We start from the raw sequence: 17,375 nt of genomic DNA, 5'->3' as shown, positions 1-17,375 counted from the left end.
ACTCAAGTCACAGACAGTGCTGACCAACATGGTAGCTACTGGCACTAAGTTTCTCCTGAATGGCTGACTATGTCCAGTGTAAGTGCACACTGCATGCTAGATTTCAGAAAAAGGGACTCAAAATACTTCACTGTTTTTAAAAACTGATTACATATCAAAATAACAATATGCTGCTGAGCTGAGTAAAGTATATTGGAAATATTAATTTTACCCATTTCCTTTAAAAATAAATCTTATTAGAAAATTACATATGTGGCTCACATTATATTTCTGTTGAACAGCACTGGTCAAGACAATGAAGGAATAGGAAGGATTCATGATATAAACAATAAATTCAGGAGAAAATATATTCAGTTAGAGCAAGGGATTTTTTTGCTCCTAAAATCAGAAAAGAACTCTCGACCTGTGTGAGAGGGGTCAAAGGCATGCCAAGAGGGCTAAGAGGCAGGTTTATTTCTTTGACCTAGATGACCTCTAACTCTCTAGCTTAATCCTCGGAGAAGGGAGGATACTTTCTCCAGAGAGAGCTTGGGGATCAAGAGGCAAAGATCCCCAACTTTGCCAGACAAAGTTCACATGTGGCAGCAAGAGTCTAGAAAAGAGATGACCTTCATGAGGCTCACTGCACTCCAGGAGAAGAAACCTCCAGCACCTTGGAGTAGTATAGACACAGGAGAGTAACTGCTGGATCAGAAGAAGCTTTACAGGTGGGATCTTTATTATATTAATTACTAAGGCACAGCAGGCTAATAAAGAGGTGGGATGAGGTGTACGTGAGAGAGAAGGAAAGTACATCTGATGACATATATATGACTGTTTTAAAAAGTGAAAAAAGAGAATTACATGGTATTGGTTCAATATGAGCTATTGGTTATGCTGGTAAGAAATATTCACGCATTCCAGTGGTTACATGGTGCAATATCCAGGTGGATATTAAATGTTCTGTGACAAATCTGGAATGATGGTACTGACACTATAAATATCTCATTAACAGAGTGCCACCACCTATAAAAAGAAAGCTGTTACTGACTGTATTCATGTGGTTGCCATATTTTCTCGAGAGTTTTACAAACATTTAGATTTGTGTAATTCAAGGGAAAAACAATCTGTCCTGGAGGGAGTTGCCAAGAGCTCATGAGGCTTTCAGTTCTTCATGTGTATCATAAGAGCTCATGTAACAGGTTTTTCTGCTTCTATTTGTTTCACTGCTTAATTCAATCAGTTTCAATTTACATTTTTATCCCATCTTTAGTTATAAAGCACCAAATAAGAACTTAAAATCCCTCAATTCAAAAACAATAAAAAATGTCAAACTTGCAAGGTTGTTTAAAAAATAATCATTATTTTGCTAAATATTTGCCAGCATCAAATATGCTAATTAGCTCTTTTTCCCACTGCCACCCCTCCCCCCACAAACTCTCCTGATCATTTCACTAGTTTCTCCCAAATGTGATTGAGGACTCTCACACAGTCTCTGCAATGATGTTCTTAGCTATTTTCTGCAAACTTTATCAAATTCCTTTGGGTCATTCACTCATTTAGTTCAGGAAAAATTTACTGAGAATTAAAACTGCTAACATGGTCCTAGTACCTAAAACAATCTATATATTTAATGTGATTCCCATCAAATTACCAATGACTTTTTTTTATTTTACAGATCTATAACAAATAATCCTCAGATTTATATGGAACTGTAAAATACCAGGAATTAGCAAAACAATCCTGCAGAAAAATAATAAAGCAGGAGGCATAATCTCTGAAGGTTTCAGATAATACTACAAAGCTACAGTAGTCAAAACAGTGTGATGCTGATACAAAAACAGACATATGGGTCAATGGAACAGAACAGAGAACCCAGAAATAAATCCATGCATCTATGGTCAATCAACAATAGGGAAAAGAGAGTCTCTTCAGGAAGTTGTGGTGGGAAAGCCAGAGAGCCAAATGTAAATCAATGAAGTTAGAACATACCCTCTCACCATACACAAAAATAAACTCAAAATGACTTATGGAGTTAAACATAAGACATGACACCATAAAATTCCTAGAAGAGATTATAGGCAAAACATCCCCTGACATCAATTGTACCAATGTTTTCTTAGGTCAGACTCCCAAGGCAACAGAAATCAAAACAAAAATAAACAAATGGGATCTACTCAAATGTACAGGCTCTTGTGCAGCAAAGGAAACAATAAGAAAAGACAATCTAGACAATGGGAAAAAATGTTTGCAAACAATGCAACCAATAAAGGCTTAATTTTCAAAATATACAAACAGCTCATACAACTCAAGACCAAAAATACCTAAACAATCCCAATCAAAAAATGGTCAGAAGATCTAAATAGATATTTCCCCAATTAAGACACACAAATGGCGAATAGGCACATGAAAAGATGACCAACATCACTAATTATTAGAGAAATGCAAATCAAAACTACAATGATGAACCACCTCACACGTCAGAATGACCATCATTAAAAATTCTACAAATAATAAATGTTGGAGAGGATGTGGGGAAAAGGGAACCTTCCTATGCTGTTGGTGGGAATGTAAGTTTTGGTATACCCACTGTGGAAAATAGTAGGGAAGTTCCTCAGAAAAGTAAAAATAGGGTTACTATATGATCCAGCCATCCCACTCCTGGGCATATGTCCAGACAAAACTCTGATATAAAAACACGCACGTACCCCTATGTTCACAGCAGCACTATTCACAACAGCTAAGACTTGCATACAACCTAAATGTCCATCAACAGATGACTACATAAAGAAGAGCAATGATGTAAATTGCCATTTGCAGCAACACGGATGCAACGAGAGAGTATCATGCTAAGTGAAGTAAGTCAGAAAGACAGACAAATATCATATGGTATCAGTTACATGTGACATCTAAAATATGATACACATGAACCTATCTATGAAACAGAAGTAGACTAATGGACATAGAGAACAGACTCATGGTGGCCGAGTCGGAGCATTGGGGAGAGGTGGAGTGAGAAGTTGGGGTTAGGTGATGTAAGTTATTGTACGTGGAATGGATAAACAACAAGGTCCTACTGTATAGCACACAGGAGTATATTCAGTATCCTATAAAAAGCCATAATGGAAAAGAATAAATAAAAAAGGATGTGTGTCTATATATACGTATCATTTTGCTGAATCATTTTGCTGCACAGCAGAAATGAACACAGTATAAATCAGCTGTATAAAAAAGAGAGGTTACCTAATGCCTATCATGTGCCAGGGGCTGTTGCAAGCACCATGGATCCAATGGGGAACAAAACAGGTCCACCTTCTGCCTTCATGAAGCAAACAACAAGCAAATTGTCATCAACTGGGCTAACAGGGAATACTAGATCTACATTTTGAACATGGCTTCTTTCTGGTGGCTTTTGTTCAACCTAGTATTTGTAGCTAGCCATTGGGACATTGAATAATGTCTACTACCTATCAAGGCAGGAGACCTGGGGTTTTAAAACATGCTCATTATTTTATAACCCATTATTCCCCTTCTACATGTAAGGAAAACAGACTGCAAGTTCATGTAGCCAACCAAGATTGGTCCTAACTTCTCTGTTTTATTGCTTTCCTCTCAGAAATTATTAACCGAATGGTATCTATTTGATTCTTATTTCATCTGGTTTTACGACCAATTTTTAGCCTTCATTTTAACCTTGGTAGGGCTTTCCCCGAGGAAGCAAACCTGTGCTTGTGATAGCAGCCATCACCTCTATGACCCTAGCCTCTGAAGTCACTTAGCCCTGGGGAGTTATAAACTACCCTAATTGCCTATAGTCCAAATGACTTTGTAAAGAGAAGTCTAGAGGACAGAGATCAAAGAACAAATGGGATCACATCTGCAATCTAGAAATACTAGTACAGAACAAATTGAAGAGGGGATGTCAAATTGGGAGCAAGGAGAAAAATGAGGAAGGCATTAAAATAATGCAGGAGACAAGTGACAAGACCTGTGGCAAAAGGCATTGCCAGTAAGAATGTAAAGGAAGCTATATCTTCATTACAATCGTTACAGGTATGAGTTTACAGTAATTATTCATGTAGGGGAAAATGTGTCTGATCACTAATAAAGTCCCATTTCAAGTGGGCAGGAGGAGGAACATGGGCAAAGGAAATGGAGAAGGTGTAACCACAAGGGCAGAAAGAAAACCAGGAGAGGGGCATCACAGAACAGAATGTGTTCTTAAGAGGAGGGGCAGTAGACAGAGGAACAATTACTAAAGAAGTCAAGAAGGAGAGCAAAGAAAATATATCTATCATCTTTGGCAACATGGCGGTGACTGAAAACCCTATACTAAGTGACTGATGTGGTGGATTGATGACAAAGGAAGCCAGATTGCAGCTGACTCAGCAACTCAGCCTTTTTTGCATCCTGGAGTAATGGAAAGCATGGGATGAAGGGTCGTTCCTATGCAATTACAGAAACTGCTGGAATACAGACATCAGATGGAGGCAATTCTTACAAAGAAGCTTGGTTTGATAACATAGAACATTTTCAATTTATACACATGTTGTCTTTGACTCACTAGAAATGATATGAATACAAAAACTTCAACACTGTGACTGCCCTCAACTGTTTGTACATCTTGACTGCCATCCAGTCTGTCTGGCCAAAATCAACTAAGCAATTATGCACGTGGGTGTGATAGCAATATACCAAATGTTGACTGTCCTCAACCAAGAGATAGTAATGAAAAGTTCTGCTAATTAGGTCCTGTTTGTATTTCTATAATCAAAACTAACTACCTATTTTATTCAATGATATGCTTTATTAATTGTCATTGGTGTACTTGTTTCTCAGCATATTTTAAGCATCTTACAATACTTTGTCTATCTTCTGGGTACCCTTACCAGCCAAGGTTTTGCTTGTATTAAAAAAGCAATAGATATATGGAACACAATGTGTTCATTACATAAGTTATTCCCCTGCCCCCTTTTTATCTTTCCCTGAGAAACATGGTCCTAGGCTTGTCAAATTTAATGTCAGGAGGGATAAATTTAAACATATTATTAAGTGAAGCAGTTCTTATACCAGGAGTAGGGAGAAGGCTTTTTTGTGGAACACTGGAATTTTATTTTATTTATAAGACAAATTTGAATATCACTATCAAATGCATTTCTGCAGGACAACTGAGGTCCTTAAGACTTTTCATATGTGGCTTCTATGACAACAGAATGCCTATAACATACAGTTTTTCAGAAAAAAAGAGACTTTCAGCTTCTATCATGGTAAGTTTCAAGTCTTTGAAAGAGTGATTAGTGGTCTGTAATTGAATTAGGGCAATATCTCCAGCTCTGAATGGAAAAGACTGAAGTCCAGATTGGGACAAGGAACTATCATAGGATTGCTAAGTGTGAAAACAGCCAAGTTAGAGCTGGACTTTCAGTCTCCTGTGTCTTCCCACTGACCTCTACCTTAACCCTGAACTTACCTTACCCTGTTGGAAAGGCAAGTTGATGATTACTTTTAAATGTTACCTTGACTGGGGCTAACTGTGGAAAGTGCTTCAAGAGACAGGAATACCAGACCACCTGACCTGCCTCCTGAGAAATCTGTATGCAGGTCAGGAAGCAACAGATAGAAATGGACATGGAACAACAGATGGGTTCCAAATCGGAAAAGGAGCATGCCAAGGCTGTATACTGTCACCCTGCTTATTTAACTTACATTCAGAGTACATCATGAGAAATGCTGGACTGGATGAAGCACAAGCTGGAATCAAGTTTCCCAGGAGAAATATCAATAACCTCAGATATGCAGATGACACCACCCTTAAGGCAGAAAGTGAAGAACTAAAGAGCCTCTTGATGAAAGTGAAAGAGGAGAGTGAAAAAGGTGGTTTAAAACTTAACATTCAGAAAACTAAGACCACAGCATCCAGTTCCATCACCTCATGGGAAATAGATGGGGAAACAGTGGAAACATTGAGAGGCTTTATTTTGGGGGGCTCCAAAATCACTGCAGATGGTGACTGCAGCCATGAAACTAAAAGATGCTTGCTCCTCGGAAGAAAAGTTATGACCAACCTAGACATCATATTAAAAAGCAGAGACATTACTTTGCCAACAAAGGTCCATCTAGTCAAAGCTATGGTTTTTCCAGTAGTCATGTATGGATGTGAGAGTTGGACTATAAAGAAAGCTGAACACCAATGAATTGATGCTTTTGAACTGTGGTGTTGGAGAAGACTTGAGAGTCCCTTGGACCGCAAGGAGATCCAACCACTCTATCATAAAGGAGATCAGTCCTGACTATTCACTGGAAGGACTGATGCTGAAGCTGAAACTCCAATACTTTGGCCACCTGATGCGAAGAACAGACTCACTGGAAAAGACCCTGACATTGGGAAAGATTGAAAGCAAAAGGAGAAGTGGTTGGCAGAAGAGGAGATGGTTAGATAGCATCACCAACTCAATGGACATGAATCTAAGCAAACTCCGGGAGACAGTGAAGGACAGGGGAGTGTGGTATGCTTCAGTCCATGGGGCTGCAAAGAGTTGGACACGACCGAGCGACTGAACTGAACTGAACTGACTGGACTAAAGGATACCTGGATCACCGGTAATATGTTATTTCTGGGTGGGTCTGTGGGAGCGCTTCAGGAAGAGATTCGCATTTGAATTTGTAAGTGGAGTAAAGATGGCCCTCACCACTAGGGGTGGACATCATCCAATTTGTTAGGGCTTGAGTAAAACAAAAGAGGAAAGTAAGGGCAGATACGCTCTCCTTTAGCTTGAGCTGAGACATTCATCTTCTGCCCTTGGACACTGGTGTTCCTGGTTCTTAGACCTTCAGACTAAGACAGGGACTTAAACCACTGGCTCCCCTGGTTCTTGAGCCTTTGAACTCAGGCTGACTTACACAACCAGCTTCCCTGATCTCGACTACAGGTGGCAAAATTGGGGGACTTCGCAGTCTCTGTAACTGCATGAGCCAATTCCTGTAATAAATCTCCTTATATATATTTATAAGTGTCCTAGAGGTTCTGTTTCTTTGGAAAATTCTAACTAATACAGGGATATCTCAGGCTCTGAGGTCACACAGATTTTACTTTGAAGCCTAAATTCACTCTATACATCACTCATCTCACCTGGAAAGTGGGTTCACAGAAGGTACCATTGTACTGGCTGGGATTACTGTGATGGTTAAGTGAGAAAATGTATGGAAAATGCCAAATCAGTGCTTGGCACATGGTGACTACCCTACAAACGTCAACTGCTTTTAACAACACAGAGCAGAACTGGCTGCCACTGTGTTGGGTTTGTCCCCATCCCAGAAAAAAAGCCTAGGATCCCTATAAACTGAAACAATCAGTCATTACTAGATTGTGATCTGTTTGTTTTTCAGACACTTGCTGCTGATCAGTTTCAACTGAGACCCAGTCATAGCCATAATCAAACATCAAAGGCATGTGGGAAATAACATACTCCCTTTTTTCTTATGTTAGATACATAAGTGTATCTAACTGAATTAATTGATTGGCTACTACCACATGGGAGCCTTTGACTAACTGGGACCAAACCTTTGTGACTGTTGAGCAGAGCAGTTAGGATACAGCATCATGCCTCTGTCCTACTGAACACTCCTGGTAAATCATTCAACCTCTCTGTGCCTCTGTTTCCTCATCTACAAAATGGGGATAAAAGAGGACCTACCTCTTAGGTTGTAAGCTCAAATAAGACGCTACACATAAAGTGCTGGGCTAAAGAGGGCCGCCTCCTAAGTCCTCAATAGTTGGGCCATTAGTATGATTTTTATTTCCCCTGCCGTTCCTACTATCTCACTGAGGAGCTTGGTTCTAACCAGGACCAGGATATACAAATGTCGCCTAAGGTTCACCGTGTTGTAAAGTTGGATTAACAGCATCATGCAGGCTGAGAGGAAATCCAAGATTTCTCCTCTACCGTAACATCTCCACCTTGTGACTAAGCAGGTGGGCTGTAGAGGGGGAAAAGACCTTTGGGGTCTCTGGGTCATTGAGTTTATAGGCTTGGATTTCTCACATAAACTGAGCTTAAAAGGATTAGAGCATGAGAGAGACTTGGTCTCTCCTGACTATAATTTCCCATCCTCTCTGTTCTCAGCCTCTCCTTTACTGGCTGGCTGTAAGAGATTTCCTCTTGTCTGACTTCTTATTTGTAAAGAGCTCCAATCTGATTCTGGATGCCAGTTCTAGAGACGATGAGGATCAGAAAAAGTCATATATGAAAATGAGATGTTCCAACTTATACTGTGCCTGTGGACCCAGGGTGTACTTACTACACAGTGGATGGTTGGCTCTGACCTTCAAATGTCTGAATTCAGCCAGTCCTGCCCAGCAATCTTCACCTCTCCTAATTACCAGACAAAGGAATTTAATGCAGAATCATGTCTGAATGTCACTCTAAGAAACTCGGTTCTTCCTCACATCTGCATCAATATTCTGTTGTTTTGAAACTTGTTGCTTCAGTAAGAGAACACTGGCCCTGGTGCTGCAGGCCTGCCTTCGTTCAATCCATACGGGCACCCCACCCCACCCTTCCCCGCTGAGTCACTTCCTGAGACAGGCTTTAATATCAAGAAACACACTTAAAGCCTACTTTTAAAATCACTTTAACTTTTTAACCAAGAGAAGAAATAGAAAAAAAGCATAGCACTAGAGAAAAAAGATACCACTTAAGTAAAGAAATTTAAAAAATCATAATCTTAAGACACCAAGCTTACTGATTTCGTCAAGTGAAGAACACAAGCCAAAACCCACTGGCCAATCTGGTTAAAATTTCACTGAAATGTGATTTCTACTGTTTAGACCAAACTCTCAAGGAGGAGGGCCTTCACGGTGGCACAGAGATAAAAGGGTCTTCCTTGCAATGCAGGAGACACAAGAGACATGTTTTTGATCCCTGGATTGGGAAGATTTCCTGGAGAAGGTAATGGCAACCCACTCTAGTATTCTTGCCTGGAAACTTCCATGGACAAAGGAGCCTGGCAGGCTACAGTTCATGGGGTCGCAAAGACTTGGGCACTACTCATGCTCACATTCATTCACTCAGCCTCAAGGAGGGAGATAGCTTGGTGTAATGGAAAGAATATAGATATTCCTATCAGACAACTTCGGTTTGAAATTTGGCTCCATCAATCCAGCCAAGTGACATTAATCTCTTTGAGGCTGGTTCCCCAATGAGAATAGTGATAATGTATATAACCTTCATAGCCCAGTTATTAGTATTATTAATGATCATTGCTATTGTCTTTATCTCTTCTTACCCTCAATCAGTAAAGTGTTCAGTTCAGTTCAGGTGCTCAGTCATGTCTGACTCTCTGCAACCCCATGGACTGCAGCATGCCAGGCCTCCCTGTCCATCACCAACTCCCAAAATTTACTCAAACTCACGTCCACTGAGTCAGTGATGCCATCCAACTATCTCATCCTCTGTTGTCCCCTTCTTCTCCTGCCTTCAATCTTTCCCAGCATCAGGGTCTTTTCTAATGAGTCAGTTCTTTGCATCAGGAGGCCAAAGTATTGGAGTTTCAGCTTCAGCATCAGTCCTTCCAATGCATATTCAGGACTGATTTCCTTTAGGATGAACTGGTTGGATCTCCTTGCAGTCCAAGGGACTCTCTCAAGAGTCTTCTCCAACATCATGGTTCAAAAGCATCTATTCTTCGGTGCTCAGCTCAGTAAGGTAGGGAACATAACAATATTATTTCATAACTGTTGTGAAAATTATTAAATTAGATAATTCAAAAGCTACACATTCAGTGTGTATGATGTGTCAGGTACTGTCCTAAGTACTTCACATGGATTTATTTATTTACTTCTTACAACAAGACCATTTTACTGAGGATGAAGAAACTGGGGCTTAGAAAGATTAAGTACATTATGCAAGGTTGCACAATTTTAAGGGGTGAAGCTGGATTACCACATGTGAAGGGCTCAGCCAGGACCAGGCGTACAGTAGACACTCAATAATGGGCAGTATTCATGGCGCCATGTATATAGAGAACCTTTCCTAAGGGGCTGCCTTGGGAATATCAGAATTTTGGCTGGCTGGAAATTTCACAATGGTCAGTGTGTTGGTATTGATGGAAGTTCATTCTTTCATGGAATATGGGTTTAGGGTTGCCCTGGAGGACAAAAAGAACTATCTCTGAGCTACAAACGGGAGTGGAGATATCTTTAAATAGGGGTTGAGTCAGATTCATTCAGTCAGGTGGTCCCCAAATTAATGTCACCTGTCTACAAAGAAACTGAGTAATTGTCATACTTAGAAAATTTCCTGTTTAGTCCTGAGAGAATGATTATGCTGCAAAGAAGCAGTTGTTAAGACTGGCTCGGGGGAAAAAAAAATCTTCTCTTGTAAGTTACATTTTGATGGGCCAACATGAGACACAATAAAGGCAGTGATATTTAAATTGATCAGGGACAGATGTTTAACATATTTTATGTAAGAATTGTAGACACAGTTAACTGCCAAAACAGACTGTTTCCTGAAACATTGGACAGATGGAACTAAGAAGATGTACTCCTGAGGAGTGGGAACTCCTCAAAGTGACCCTAATTTTTAAAAGAAAAAATCATTTTGATCAAAGCACTTCAGTGACTTTTAATTCTTCTGTTTCTGTACTTTGTTCACTTTGTCATGGCTACAAAGGTATTTGGGATGCAACATTTCTCTCTCTCTCTCTCTCTCCCGCTCTGCGTATGTGTATGCTACACATGTGTGAGTATTCCTGGTTTCAAAAGCATGCTTTGTTTTATTTTCTATCATTCACTGTGGGAAACTGAGTGTGCTGTACATATTGTTGGCTGTCTCCCCAGCATCTGCTCCCCTCCCCACTCCTCAGCAGTCCCTGATTTCCATTTGGGGATCTGGGGTTCCAGAGATGCTGATTCTACTTCCACTTACAGATCTTGTCACCATTCTGCTGCAAAGTCTTGCCTTTGATTGTTCCTTTTCTCATTCAGAGTAAAAAAAAAATAAAACAAAAAACAACAAAGTCTTCATACTGGGGCTGCCAGGCTTGATGCAGTGGGGCCCCGTTACTCCAACCTCATCTCCTACAGCCTCCCACCAGCTGTGCTTTTTACCACCCCTCTTGCTCTTCCTTAAACATTCCAGGCACTGCTGTATCTGCCAATATTCTCCCACCTCTAGAACTTTAACTCTCTGACCTGTTAGAATAAAGCAACTGAGTTGACCAGTTTCCCCTAAATCCCTCATTTGGCTCACAGGGAAAAAAAAAATCCTGATACAATCAGAGTAATGTTAATTAAATTAATTAATTAAATCAGATTACTTTCTGTGAGAAGTGGGAACACATTTTCATTCCCATTAATGCTTTAAGAAGAATGCTCACCAACATTCTGCCCTGGTGTATATGAAGTCTTTCTTCTTGTGTTCTTAAAGAACAATATACAATTCAGTGGTGCAGAGAAAGCCTGGTTGAGAGCAACTGCAAGAGTTATTTACTGGGTGGGGTTTCATTGCATTGGCTATTCTGCTGATATTCACTTAATGAAACTGACAAATAAAAACATCTGTAAAGTATGCCAACCAATGCCTGCTTCACCAATCCAGCTTTCTGGCTTGCCTCAAGTAGTTTTAATAAAATATGTTAACTGTACCAGTGTCTTGAAAGAATTCATGCTCTGTAAGCTAGCTCTCTCAATTGCTCTAAGTTTTGGAAATAGGCCCGTGAATTTAATGAACTACTTAAAATAATACTCCAAGAGACTTAAATCTTGGTAATTATGCAAGGAGTTGTATTTCAGGTATATTACATGTTTCGAAAATGACGCATTTTGCCTAGAATTCTGATTGTTGTATGTGCAATGAGCTATGGTCACCAGGATTGAATTTAAATCAAGTTTTCAATTCACAGATGACCCAAAATGAAATTCATGCAACTAACAGTAGGGAGGGATGGTGCTACCACTCTCTTGAGTTTGCCTTATAATGATGCTGTTTAATTTCCTGTTTTAAAGAAAGAACCTGAATGGAATTTCTTCTTCAGGGATTATTTGGTTTAAACCTGATCCTCTCACATGCCTTCCTAAATCCCTCCTTTGAGGATTTGGACTCCAGACTCACCTGAAGGTATCGTTTCAGTTCTTGGATGAGAGACACGCTCTTCATCATCCCAAAGCAATCCGAGAAAGTCCTTCTCTGCCACAAATGGCACCAGCAACTGTACAAAGCCCACTTTGTTCTGTGAGAAATGAAAACAGATTTTAGCAGTGCATCCTTGGATTGAAGTAGGAAGAACTTATACAGGGACATTAATGCAAGTCAGAATCATTAACATTCATAACAATAGCCACTGTTGCTGTTTATGCAGTTGGTGTTCAGTGCACCTGGGTCTTGTTTCATTCAATAACATAATATCTGCATTTGCCAGTACTCTTGCTCTGGACTTTTTGCTATTAAATTCAGCGAGGACTATTAGTAGTCAAACAAGTGTAAGGTTAAAGCCTTTATTAATTTTTTTGCCATGGGTGGTTAGTGGAGCAAAAGACCTCCTAGCCCATCCACCCTATCTTTCCAGTGGAAAGATAGCTCCTTGATAACAATGAAGGGTCAGTGTCTAAGCAATTTCTTTGGGATTGTGTATAGGTTGGTTTTAGCAATTCAGACAAGGATGACTCATTTTGATCCACAACACAAAAAATACATGCAAGTCAACTTATTCAAAAGTTTATTGACTAGACATAGTTATATAGATAGGAATTTCTATACAGCATCAAGTTAAGCAAGCAACTCCAACAAATTCAATTAATCATTGTGAGGCTAAACCAAGAGTAATTTAAGATTAAAAAAAAACACCATTAAGAGAAATAAAAAATTATAGTCTGATAAGATAATAGTACAATGTATTCTACTCCCATAGCTCAGGATTTCCAATGACTAGATGTTGCCTATGCACACAGCAAGAGCTTCACAGCTCTGTGAAACCCTGCCTGGAACATAGCTTTCTTAGAAGAATTCAGAATTAAAAGCCAGAGTAATCTAGTTCTAATAATGAATATCAAGTTTCAAATGAATATTTGAGTAACTCACTTATTAGGTTACTATGAAGTGACCCTTAATCATACATTGATATAACAGTCCATGGAATTTCAAATCATTCATGTAGAAGCCACAAGAGAAAAAAAAATACTAAAAATGTTAACTTCTTATTTTGAGACAATTGTAGATTCATACACAGTTGTGAGAAATAGGATGGAGAGGTCCAGTGTACTTTTTACTCAGTTTCCCCAAATGGTAATATCTTGTAAAACAATAGTATGATGTCACAACCACAATATTGACACTGATACAATCAAGATACAAAATATTTCCATCAACACAACAATCTCTCAAGTTGTCCTTTTGTAGCCACACCCACTTCTCTCCCACCTCCATCCTCTTCATCTCGGGCTACCAGTAATCTGGTCCCCATTTCTATAAGTTTCTCATCTCAAGAGTTCTAATCAATGGGATAATATAGTAAGTAATCTTTTGGGAAACTGCCAAATTATTTTCCAGAATGGCTGTACCATTTTACATTCTTACTGAAATATACAAGTGATCTATTTCTGTATATCCTCTCCAGCATTTGGTGTTGCCTCCATTTATTTTAATTTTAGTCATTCTGATAGATATGTAGTGATACTTTACTGAGGTTTTAATTTGGATTTCTCTAATGACTGATGCTGAATGGTTTGCCTTGGAAAAGAATTGAGATCATTCTGTCATTTTTGAGACTGCACCCAAGTACTGCATTTCAGACTCTAGTTAACTATGAGGGCTACTCCATTTCTTCTAGGGGATTCTTGCTCACAGTAGCAGATATAATAGTCATCTGAATTAAATTCGCCCATTCCCATCCATTTTAGCTCACTGGTTTCTAAAATGTTCACTCTTGCCATTATATAATAATAGCTACTACAAAGCCTTGGCCAGATACTTTCAATATGTGTATCAATGTGGTATTGAGGTCTGTTGATTGCTTTTTCCATGCAGTTTAAGGTTTTCCTCATCCTCTGCATGGCCAGTAATTTGGATGTATTTTGATTATTATAAAATTCTGTGTTTTGTTTGAATCTGATGAAAATTACTGATATTTTTGTTTTAGTAGGCAATCAAACTGGTTAGGTTCAGATGACAAATTTCAATCTATGAGCACTGTTTCTAATATCTTTTTAATTTTCAAAGTCTTTGCAGTACTATTAAGATCTGTCCCCCATCTGTGTCACTCAGTGGTTAGTCTGGAACCCTATCCAAGGCCTATCAGTTAGTTCAATTCTCACAAGTCTTCGATCTACTGATTAGAATCAGACTCCTGCATACATAACTCAGGGGAAGCCCATGTGTTCATAAATCACTTTATGGGTTTCTGTTTTTCTTTGAGTTCTCCTCTCCAATCTCCTAGGTGCTTTCATTTTCCTTGGGTTCCTCTTTTGGCCTCTGGTCTGAGAGTTGGGCTTTAGTTACCCTTTCTGTCTGGCACATTTGTGACCACACCCATGTTCTAGGCCCAAGTGGCAAAGGACAGAGAAGGAACCAAGGCAATGGAAGTGCTGTCCCATTCTCTCGGGACCACATTTCCATCACTGAAGAGAAAGGTGCCCTTCCCTAGAGTTTTGGTTCCTGCTAGCTCCAGGCCCAGTTTTTGTCATTGTTATCATGGGAATGTCTACAGAACATGGTGGGAATGAACCAAGAGAAGGAAAAGAAGGTAAAACCATTTTCCATACTGTCTCCAGCATTAGAAGTCCCTTTTCCCTTCTTCTCAAGTTTGGAGTAGAAGGCTTCTTCTGGAGCACTCTCTGTACCCCCAGGGCTCTCTATGGAGTTTCAGGTTGTACTGTGTTCAGCCACAGTGATGTTCAAAGGGAAAAAAAATAATAAACTCACAACCATTTTGGTGGCATTTCAAATTCTAGTCTTCTTCCCTAAACTACCTGGTACTAATTACTTTTCAGAGTCCTCAGATAGCTGCTCCATGCATTCTGCTCATATTTGACAGTTGAATTCAATGGGAGATATAGCATAGAATGTGCTTACTCCATCTTAACTGGAACATGAACCTTAAAACATGTATTTTCAAAAAAATTCAGTGGAATATAGTTGATTTACAATGTTGTATTAGTTTCAGAAGTACAGAAAAATAGTTTCATTTTTACATATACATATATCCACTCTTAAAAAAATATTCTTTTCCCATATAGTCCATTACAGAGTATTGAACAAAGTTTCCCTGTGCTAAACAGCAGGTTCTTTTTAGTTATCTATTTTATATACATACAGTGTATATGTCAATCCCCATCTCTCAATTTATCCATCTCCCTGCTTATACCCTGGTAACCATAAGTTTGTTAAAACATCTATTCAACATCTATTCAACATCTATCATAAAGAGTCCTACACCATATTTGAGAATTACCAGTCAAAAGCAAGGTGGCTTTTTCCTAAGAAAAGAACAATGATAGGTTTATCAGTCTTTTAGTCACGACATAGGTACCATTAATTTAAAACTTACGGCTGAAGATCTTAGATTTGCTAAGCATCGTTAAAAAACTATATACCTGGATGATACAATTTTAGCTCTTGGTTGAAATTTACTCAAGACAGTGATTCAAAACAGACTTTGGTTTTTATCCAAAGTAGAGAAGAGAAAAAGTAATCTAAAGTTTGCTTTGTTATCTTCTACAGTTCTACTTTGCAGGACATTGCCCATTTTGTTCCATGCTGTTTAAATAAAACATTCTTCTTTGAATTTCATGTAAAGAAAAGGTTCATCACTTCTTATGAACTCACATGCCTCTTATACAACTTTTCTTTTTTCCATGCCTTTCAGGAATATAAGAACCTCATATAGAACCTCACATAGTCTTTGTTCTGGCTCTTGTGTCACTGGTTCTCCTTAGCTAGTATTCTCAGAACAACTGTTTTCCTCTATCATATTACATGGGGCTTATTAGTTTATACTTATTTTATTGATAGAAACTAAGTCATAAGTGAATAAGAGGCAATGGTAAGATTATTAATCTCTCTCCTTTTTCTTTGCCATTTTTTTTTTGGCTTTTTCTAAATCATGCTTTAAAAATAATGCTTTTTGATGAATATGTAAGACATTATAATATAATTTTATCTCTTTTGTATATTCTTAAAATTCCTCACAATAAAAATTAAAAGTTAAAAATTAATGAAATTATAATAACAGTGTGGCACTGGTACAAAAATAAAGAGATAATTACTGAAATAGGATAGGTAGTCTTGATGCAGATCTAGCTAGCACATTGCTGACATATATTGATAGGTTGAAGATGCAATCATAAGTCAGTAGGAAAGTTACAGCCACTGTGGAAAAGAGCATAAGGTTCCTCAGAAAACTAAAAACAGAATTACCATATGATCCGGCAATCCCTCTTTTGGGCATATATCCAGACAAAACCCTAATCTAAAAAGATACATGCACTTCTATGTTCATAGCAGCACTATTCACAACAGTCAAGACATGGAAATAACATAAATGTCCATCAACAGATAAATGGATAAAGAAGATGTGGTACACAATATATAGTGGAATACTACTCAGCATAAAAAGAATGAAATAATACCATTTGCAGCAATGTGGATTGACCTGGAGATTATCATACTAAGTGAAGTTAGTCAGAAAGAGCAAGACAAATACCATAAAACCTATGATATAACATATGTGGCATCTAAAACATGATACAAATGAACCTATCTAGAAAACAGAAACAGACTCACAGGCATAGAGAACAGAACTGTGGTTGCCAAGGTGGAGGGTGGGGAGAGGAATGGATCAGGAGTTCAGGATCAGCAGATGTAAATTAATATAGACAGGACAGATAAACAACAACGTCCTACTGTATAGCACAGGAACTGTATTCAGGGTCTTATGGTAAACCATAAAGGAAAAGAATATAAAAAAGAATGTGTGCATGTGTATCTACATCTATAGGTAGATATATAATACATGCACATAACTGAATCACTGTGCTGTATAGCAGAAATTAACACAACACTGCAAATCAATGATACTTCAACCAAAACAACAAAAAAAATGTATCAGTGGGAAAGATTTTTTTTTTTGTACAAATAGGTATCTGGTAACGCATTAGTTGTTTGTGGGAAAAATTTTTTCTTTTCATTGAATACAAAACCTGAAAATCAATTCTAGGTACATATAAGAGTTAAATGAAAAAAAAAGTTAAACCATAAAAATCTGAAAAAATAAGTGATGACTGATTCTTCATTTGGGAAAAAACTTTTTAAGGTAAGAACAAAAGGCAACAATCCCAAAGGTTAAAGATTTTATCACTTAAACATTTCACACTTTATATTTTGAAAGTAACTAACAACAAA

Source organism: Odocoileus virginianus, chromosome 26, assembly GCF_023699985.2.
Source record: "Odocoileus virginianus isolate 20LAN1187 ecotype Illinois chromosome 26, Ovbor_1.2, whole genome shotgun sequence".
In the NCBI taxonomy this organism is placed as follows: domain Eukaryota; kingdom Metazoa; phylum Chordata; class Mammalia; order Artiodactyla; family Cervidae; genus Odocoileus; species Odocoileus virginianus.
This window is presented reverse-complemented; position numbering follows the sequence as displayed.